The sequence below is a fragment of the Parasteatoda tepidariorum genome, chromosome 7, assembly GCF_043381705.1.
Source record: "Parasteatoda tepidariorum isolate YZ-2023 chromosome 7, CAS_Ptep_4.0, whole genome shotgun sequence".
NCBI classification, from domain to species: domain Eukaryota; kingdom Metazoa; phylum Arthropoda; class Arachnida; order Araneae; family Theridiidae; genus Parasteatoda; species Parasteatoda tepidariorum.
The window spans coordinates 68,141,657-68,151,598 of record NC_092210.1 but is presented as its reverse complement, the minus strand read 5'-3'; the positions used below and the strand labels follow the sequence as shown (position 1 = coordinate 68,151,598).

Here is a 9,942-nt window from a genome sequence, read left to right as displayed (position 1 = left end):
GAAATTACATGCCGATAAAATAGTAATTTTTCAAAATTCATGATAATGAACGCATTCCTCAATTTGTTTGTATGTTTGAGAGATTAAGAAAATAATAATACAAAATATGACACTCTAGTATTTTTGCTTTTATTTAAAGTCTAGTGATTGTTTTGATAAAATCTATACTATGGTTTCTAGCTTTTGCAACTCCGGGAATGAATTGACATCAATTAACGAAACGTATACCCCAGATTTTAGATAATAGCACAAGTAAACTATCAAATTTATAAAACAAAATAAAAAGAGGAATTTTTAAAATTACGTGATTACTAAATTTTATGTGATCCCTACGATGAGAGATGAGAACACATTGACCACGATTTAAATTTTTACGGCAGACAGAAGAAAACAAATAGATTTCAACACATCTTTAGTATGGTTTAAATACACTGGTGTCTAAAATACTTAATTTGCATACTTTGTCAAATTTTATAAAAACAACCAAACGTATTTTAAAACTACTGCAGTAAAACAAAGATGTAAATCATGCGTGTCATGGACGTAAGCACTGTTAGTGCGTGGAGGTTGGTTTAGTAGAGGAATAGACTCTCTAAGCACGCATGGCAAAATCTGCCTTTCATTCTCTCGCAAATCTTGCTGAATTTCTTAGTGTTTTTTGCAGCAAGCTCAACCAATTTTATTAATTTTACTTCAACAAAAATTAATATCTACAAATGTTTACATTTTAGAATGAGGAGGAACATAGAAGGGAGATTTGAAACAAGTCAATCTGAAATCCAATTTCAGGATTCCGGATCTGTCATAAGAAAGCTTATCTAGCTAAAATACTTAATTTGCATACTTTGTCAAATTTTATAAAAACAACCAAACGTATTTTAAAACTACTGCAGTAAAACAAAGATGTAAATCATGCGTGTCATGGACGTAAGCACTGTTAGTGCGTGGAGGTTGGTTTAGTAGAGGAATAGACTCTCTAAGCACGCATGGCAAAATCTGCCTTTCATTCTCTCGCAAATCTTGCTGAATTTCTTAGTGTTTTTTGCAGCAAGCTCAACCAATTTTATTAATTTTACTTCAACAAAAATTAATATCTACAAATGTTTACATTTTAGAATGAGGAGGAACATAGAAGGGAGATTTGAAACAAGTCAATCTGAAATCCAATTTCAGGATTCCGGATCTGTCATAAGAAAGCTTATCTAGCGAAAATCGGTATTTTTTGATTAAAGGCATACTAAAGATTTTCAACTCTCTCGTGAAGTCTAAGCGGCATGCCGAATTTCTAGGGTTATTTTTTCCAGAAGGATTTCATGAGCAACAGCTATTTGCAAGAAGTCTCGCTGTTTGCGTCCTGCTGACTTCTGACAACGGGATAGTCCATGTCGGATCATAGAGAATGAGCATGGATCAATGGTTTTTTTCGCAGATGAGTCCTACTTTAATCTGACCAATGACTCTTGACATATCTTTATCGGGATGGAACCAGAACCAGCCTGCTCTTGAATGTTCGAGAAATTCAGTATTAGGTTGCAAAAGTTTACTGATATGGGAAGACATAATGCTGGATACCAGCTCACCTCCCCTGTGTTCTTAAAATATATACTGTGTCTGGTGAGAGGTATAGGGATGAGGTTTAAGAGCCATATGTTTGAAGTTTTTTAGAGGTTGCTTAAGGAGCCGTTTCTCGTTCCTTGCATGAATAATTCTTTTGCAATTCTAATCATTTGCATGTCTTACCTCCCTTAATGTTTCACGTAATTTAGGCCAAGTCACATAATTCTTTTTCCAGATGTAATTTTCTCAAATATGAGTGTAATGTATTAAATGAGTATGTTTAGTAATATTTTCTGCCGCCACCTTTTTACTTGCTATTTTTAAGAAAATTATACCATGAATTTGAAAACATTATTATGATACAAAATTTTCAATGCATTTATTTCGTGTATTTTATTTTACAGATCTTATCGGTGCAGGTAAGTGCTGTTTTCATTATAATAAAATAATTTAAAATGTTTCTATATCTGACTATTTATTCTAAATGAAAAACACTTTCTTTCATAGTCCTAAGTGGAGCAAACAGTAAGTAAAAATAGGATCAGTTTATACTTTAAGTGTTATGCATGTGCTACGGTGAGACATTTTTCATTTAAATTACTTTGTTTCATTTTCATAAATTCCATTTCAGCATTTATAACTGGCGGTAAGTTTTTGTTCCTATTTTTTTACATTTTCTAACAATTTCAGTGCAATTTTCTTTTTTTAAGATTAGTGTTGAAATAATTTTTAAGTTACTATTCTGCTAAAGAAGAGCTAAATAAGATCATTAGTCTTATTTCAAAAGTCAAACGTAGTATATTTATTTTTTTAACTTAAATCAAGCAAATTGATTACGTGTTAAAAGTGATAAAAATACTTATTCACACGATTCAAAATTTGTAACATACAATAAAATACTGATATTTAAGATTTCTAAAAAAAAATTTCATCGCTATTCTCCAAAAAGTAAGTCATTTCCCGTGATCACGCAACTTTAGCATAAATTGCTAAATATTTTTGCATAATCTATGAACTAGTTGGATTAGTTGAAATCGTGTAGTAGAAATATAGCAATTATATAAAGTAAAAAATTAGTTGAATGAATTTCGTGAAAAAATTACTACAGGATAAAAAATACTTTAAAAACATTTACAATTAATTCAGAATTGTTATTCCTATATGTGCTCCCGATTTGTATCAATTGAAAGCTCATACTAAAGTTTTGAAAGTTGAAATTGAAAACAGTAAAATTCAATGCTATCATATACTTAAACAGTATGGAAAAAGTATGGACCAAAATAATATTAATTTTTTTTTATTCAACAGCTGGAAGCTTCTTTGGAAGTAAGTAATATTTCAAATATTTTAGTTCTTGACATTTTTAAACTTGTAATCACCTCAAAGGCTCCTCAGCAAAATTATTATCTTTGAATAAGAGAATTAATTTATTTTTCTGAATATTATATTTCTAAGGTTAAAAAAATAAACAATATAGAAATGCAACTGTATAAGTAATATTATAAATTTAAATTTGATAGAAACATATTTGTTGTCGTGATGGAGAATCAAACTTCTCACTTTACTTATATTACTTATTAAAAAGATGAGTTGGATTGCTATGCTGATAAACTATTAGATTTAACAATGCCATTAATAAACCGGACATAAGACGTTTTAATAAATACATTTTAGGATATATCTTTGTTTTAGAAATTACTTTAGTTTCGTAATTTTATAAAAATTGTTTCAATTTAAGCCCTCTGTTTATACTCGAGTGATGCGATAATTTTATATTTACGAGACAAACTAGTTTGTCTGTAAAATCAATTTTATCGGCCTTTATTTATTTTTAATGTATGATTTTATATACTATAATACATCCCAATTTTTTGAAATAAAATATGCAATTATATTCAAGTAGCTATGATAAGTTTTTAAAGTTAAGTTACTAAAAACATAATGTATTTATTTTTAAAAAAAATACATTATGTTTTTAGTATAGAATATGGTTTAGATTAAGAATAAACTGAGGTTAAGTTAAATTTGATGTATAGAACACGGTTTTACCAGTGACGTAGTTATTATTAATAAACACTACCATTTTTTACAAATATTTGAAGTGTTTTTTAAGATAATGAAAGCGTATAAAGTGTATTTGAAAATAATGTAAGTGCATTTAAAGGTCATGTAATTTAAAAAGTATATTTAAATATCTGTGAAAAATCTACTTAAGGTAACATTTTATAAGAAATGCAAACCATATTTACATTTATGTGTGACTGGGTGACGCAGTTGGTTTGTCGTCGGCCTTCTGAGCCCAAGTCTGTGGATTCGATCCCCGGCCCAGACACCGGATTTTCGGGATGCAGAAAATCCTCAGCGACCATGTCGTATGATTATGCGGCATGTAAAAGATCCCTGGAGTGCCTTATTGGCTCTTGGCATTTCCGGCAAAAGTTAAATTCCTAGTGCAATTTAGCATCCAAAAAGAGTCTAGCTGCTGCCATCTAGTGTGGCAGAAACTAGACGTCCAAATTAACATGACCAAATGTATCTCACCCATTGTGGTGGTCATGAAAGAGAGGATACCACCTCTGGAGAACGCACTAGGTCTGCTCATCGGCAAGACCGATTGTGCAGCTCATTGAAAATAAATAAAAAATACAATAAAATATTTGAATTTATAAAACAAATCCAAGTTTTAGATCAGAACAGATGGCAAATTCTTGGGCATAAAAGGCAATGGATGCATTTATAAATAAGATTCAGAATAAATACTGCTCAAGTTGATTTAGCGTGCAACACTACACTGGAAAATGAATTGCTATAACTAACACCTTATTTTCCTTGTTTAACAGATGCTGGCACAAATGGTAATTCTTATTACTTGTATTTTTAGTATTTTTAGTTCAGAAGCTGTGAATAAATTAAAGCAGTAGAAAAAAAATATTTGCGTTTTATTTAGCATTTTGAGAGGTTTTTGAATATTATTGCTACTAACTAATATGTGTTCTGGTATAATAACAATAAATTACAGTGGAAATTTGTTTTCTGATGCTTTAGATGTTTGAACAGATCTTTGATATTTCATATTTCTGAGTTCTGCAATTGGTTTCTTTCTGCAGTTTTTATGTAATTTCATAATGTATTTTTAGCCAGAATTCCTTACAAACTCCTGTATTCGAAAGAATACCAATTGTTCCCTATTCTGGGTTGCATAAGCTGCGCTAGAAAGAAGTATACAATGCATTTCAGTTTATGATATAATACGCTCTGGTCATTTTTCTTGACTTAAGTGTTATTTTTTCAAGGCAGATAAATGTATATCTAATCAATTAAAAAGAATGTCTAATATTGCCTTTGATTAAATGATAGACTTTTTACATACTAGAACTTAATCTTGAGGGTTCAAGAGGTGAAACTCTCATATGCTAATGACGTAATGCTGAAGACATTTTAAAATACAAAATCAGACCAAATGAAGTAGTTTCTCTGAATAAACATACCTTTTTTCGACGGATTATGATTTCTGATTTGCGACGTATAATAGTCAGGGCATACATATATAGTCCTAATAAGCAGGGGACCAATCGAAAGTTTGGACTTGATAATATTAAGTTTTTTTGTGTGCATATTTCACCATATCTCAAGAATTTATTAAGCAAATCAAAAAACTATTACTCCCACTAATCAAATTCATTTAGCCAAAGATTATTCCCCTATAAAGATTAATTTCAAATAATTTTTTATTGTTTTGTTTAATGACGAAAAGTTTTTACTTGTAAAGTATTGGCTGAGAAATAAAATTTTAAATATTCAGATATTTAAAATTAAGATAATTAAGTCAGGTGTTTAAAAAAAAGTTATGTTTATTCGGAAAAAGTAAAATATTCTGCCTGATTTCGTATCTTAAAATACCATCTGTGTCAGCTAATTAACGTATTTGTGATAACCTCTTCGAGCTATCAAGATTGAGTCTTACACTGGTGTACAAAATGTACACCAGTGTATTTGTACGAGGGGATTTGCACGAGGGGAATTTGTACGAGAGGATTTGCACGAGGGGAATTTGTTCGAGGGGACCATTACCCTTATTGAACAATCTTTTTTTATTCATTTCTTTAAAACTCATTGATACGATTAAACTCTGTTTAGTGTTATGCACGATCATATAACTATTGACATAACTATTGAATGGTTATTATTTTTGTTTCATATAAACCTATGATGAAATCAAAATTTATAAAATATGACTCGTAATTCTAAGTATAATTTTTATAACTTTTATAGATAATATAATTTTTATAAACTCTATATTTTTATTTTTAAAAAAAGATTTCAATGTCGCACAAAAAGCTTAAACCCTTCTTCTAAATATGAGTCTTACTTATCTACAAACTGTCTTAAGATTTGTTAAACAATTTCTAATATTTTCTCTTATTATTTTAGCTCTCGGTGCAATTACAAGTAAGTAAACCATACATTCATTGAAATACAATAATCCTAAATTAAAGTTTAAAATTTTTATGTTTTCGAATTTATTAATTGTCTAATTTCATTGAAGAGTTTTTTTAGCAGTTTAATTCCTTCTAACAAACTAGAAATTATTCGTTTTAGTTGCATTATTGATTTTTTACTTTACTTTTTACTTAACTTCATATGAAGAAAAATTTTAGTGTTTTTAGTTCTATCAGTCGAAAATTAAAGCCTTTTAAAAGCTATACTCAGAAGAGCTGTTATAATTCCTTTTTCAACCATGTTCAATCTCCAAATGGGAATGAGTTTTGCCACCTCAATTAAGGTTGTAGAACACATCCGCATTTTTTAAGGGTTTTCTTAATCCTTTTTTTAATGATCTACATAATAAACAACTTATAAACTTTTTATTTGATTAAATTTGTTTTGAAAAGCGTGAATTTGTTTTGAAAAGGATGCTTTAAAATTTAAAATTTATTTTTTTCTGCATTTTTCTAATGTATTGTGAGATATTATGCATTATTTTAAAAACATTAGCTTTCACTTTTAAAGAAAAATAATTTCAAGATATTTTCTTGAACTTCTTTTGATTTAGAAACGAAAAACGCTATCATATATCATAGATATTTAATAGAAAGTAAGCGTATCCAAAAACATTTCGCAGTTTTCAAAAATAATCAATATGTACAACTGATATAATACATATTTAATGAAATAGCTCCTAAAATGCTAAATTTTTGCACATTTTCTCCGTGGTGAAATAACAATCTGATTTATGCATGAATAATTTTAATCTCTAACTTTGCTTGAAATAACGAAGTTTATTTTAAATTTTATCTACAATAATTAACTGTAAAATCATTACTTTTCTATTCATAATCAATACAACTTATTTTATAGGTGGAGTCAGTGATGGTAATATTTCTAAAACTTTTTTTAATTTGCATTTTAAAAAAAATATTTTATTTCATAACGTTATCCAAATAATAGTTATAATATTTCACTTACTGTAAAATCATTACAATTCATATAATTCCAAAATAATATATGAGTTGCACTTAGAAATTATAATGTACATATTTTAAACTTGAATTTTGTTTATTGGTACATTAGTTGTAACTTTCAAATAAATTAAATAACCAGATAAAAGTGGAAATTTCAATTACCTCTTTCTTATTTAGTATGAAAAAGGTATCTGAAGTTTCGTCTTTTTACATGCATTTTTCAGGTCATGAAGGTCAGAAAGCTATCGCATTGGTCTTCTGACGTTTTTTTTTTAAAACTAGCTGAATATCCGTTTTTTGCACGGAGTGAAAAAAGTAAATAATCTATAAATCTACATTAATCAGCACACCAAAATGATGCACTAAACTGAAAGATATCCTTCGACCCAGATATTTTCATATCGGTCAACATTGACTCATATCGTCAATAAAATGAACATGCTCAGAAGTTATTCATGTAAATTTCGTGGCCGATCCGTCTCATCGTTCCATCAAACGAAGAGATACAGTGTTTGAATCAAAAAATAGTCATGGATATGTAAAGGAAAATAAATAAATTTGATTATGCATGATCATGCGCTTAATGTAAGAAAATTGCTTGTCTCTTGTCAAACTGCAGAAAAGATAGTATAAAAATAAGAACAGCACAAAAATATTAAACCCACTATCTTCACGCTTTTTAGCGTTTGGTAGAAGGTCAAAGCCTCGAGCCTATGACGATGGGTTTATATGGGTTATGGGCTAATATATGGGTTTTTTTTCTAGAGCCACACCGCGGATTATTGACATTCCACTAACCGTTCAGAAGCGCTTATGTAGTGGAATCGAATTCCGCTTTGGCATTTGTTGCATATTCTCTCCGTCTTTCATAAAAATTGTGCTATCTCTTTTTAAACTGGAAAGAGTACCTAAATCGTTGTTTGTATTTACAGAAAAGCCTTATATGCTCGAAAATAAATAAATAAATCCCACTTACTCTGACCGAGTCACTATAGTATAATGTATCTGAGTTTAGTATCTTTAATGCAATTTAAACAATTGAAGCCATCATTCTTGATCCTTTACCCCTCGTTATAATTGTGAAATTATATTAGAATAAGAAATATTTAACAGTCACCTAGCTCCGTTGAACCATTTAAATAAATTTGCCATTTTAAATAAACAATAGAAGTGTAAACAAATTATCACCCTACTGCTTTGTAAGAGACAAAGATATCAAAAGGTTTAAATAATCAAATAAATCTCAAAATGATAGACAGATAAGTTTGGTAATTTTATGGTGATACTTTATACTGCTCGTTATACTTTATCTTGATATTACTGGTATATAGACCATTTATTTGGTTACTTTTACTATTAAGATTCGTTTTTGTTACTAAATGTATTGTAACAAGAGCAATCATTTTAGAAAGCAGAATTTCCAGTAAACAGTAACAACAACGAACGCTGAAATTACCATATGAATTGTACTTTGGATTAACTTTTGGAAATGTGGTTTCTTTCACTAGAAATGTTTTTACCATCCAAGTACGGGGATTTTTCCAGAATTTTCTCCTCCGTGTACGACAGTTTAAGTTAATCACTTTGAATAATGTACTGAAAGGAATTCTATTTGCTTACGCTTAAGTTCCCACTTCCCATGTCCAAATATTTTCATTATTCTATTAAGATCTATTAGTGAACAAAAATAATTTTCAAAAGTAGTCATTGTCTAAAATTAAAATTATATTGTTATAATATATTTGTAAGTTCACAACCGTCTGTTAATATGTTTACTTACCAAACGGTCAGTTATTTTAAATACAAATTTTGCATGCATCATATTGTGCACGAAGCTGATCGTTAAATTCTAAATCATTTAACAAACATCTTTAACTGTAATTTGTAATAGTATATTAATGTAATTTGTACAAAAATAATTGTAAAATGGTTAATAAGTTCAGGCACCAATTTAAATTATTTTATTTTAAAATGCAATGTGGAAATCACTTTAAAAATAAAAAAATAATTCTTTTTGTTTAAAACTCTTAATTTAGCAAATAATGTTAATAAAAAACGTAATATTAACAAAATAGGTTAATAATACAGGTTATTAATAAAAATATGTTTAAATTATAAGGCTCTAAATTAGGGATACAAAAAACTTTATAAGAAATCAATACCTTCATGACATTAATTACTTCAAGACTGAGACCATTATGTATTTTAAAGACAAATAAATTCTTATTAAAAATGTTCAGTGATTTTTTTTTAATATTTGAAGTTAAATAATGAAATGAATGAAGTAAAAATATTGCCGTTTTCAAACAACTAAAAAATAAACATTTGTAACTAATTTTCAACATCAGAGTTTTTATGAGAAAATTTCTCGAACTGCAAAATTCAATTATTGCTTAAGTTAGCCAGTTGCACACACATCACATCACAACCATTAAATATATGTACTCTAACTTTCGTGTGATTCGGTATAGAAATATAAGAATATATGAGGATCTAACCGATAAACAATAGGGACAAATGAAACATCGAGTTTTATATAACTACTTAAGATTCCTTCTCTTGTTTTGTTTTTAAGAGTGTATAAAGAAACTGTTAACTATTTTTGTAATATTATTTCTTATTTTGTAGGCATTCATGGAAAACGTGGAAAGAAAGGATACGTACATGACCGTAGCAATGGCAAAAAGAACGGCGGTGGTCTTCTTGGTGGTCTTCTAGGCGGTTAAGAAAATATGACCTAAACTATAGGTGAATAATTTTATCTATTACAATATGTAATAAGAGTTGTCAATTAAATTTTTTTTAAATATTCAGTTCAAACCTTGAAAAGTAAGTTTCCATTTAATTTTTAAAACAAGTAACTGTGTTTAACGTTTCCGTAATAATATTGTGTAGAAACAAAATGAAATTTTCGGCAATTAAT

General features: G+C 28.6%; 1 long non-coding RNA gene across 5 annotated transcripts in view; it reads right to left on the bottom strand.

Annotated features, from left to right (window-relative positions):
* The window catches only part of LOC122269028 (uncharacterized), a 119,295-nt gene that overhangs the window by 82,169 nt on the left and 27,184 nt on the right, over positions 1–9,942 (bottom strand). The window lies entirely within an intron of this gene.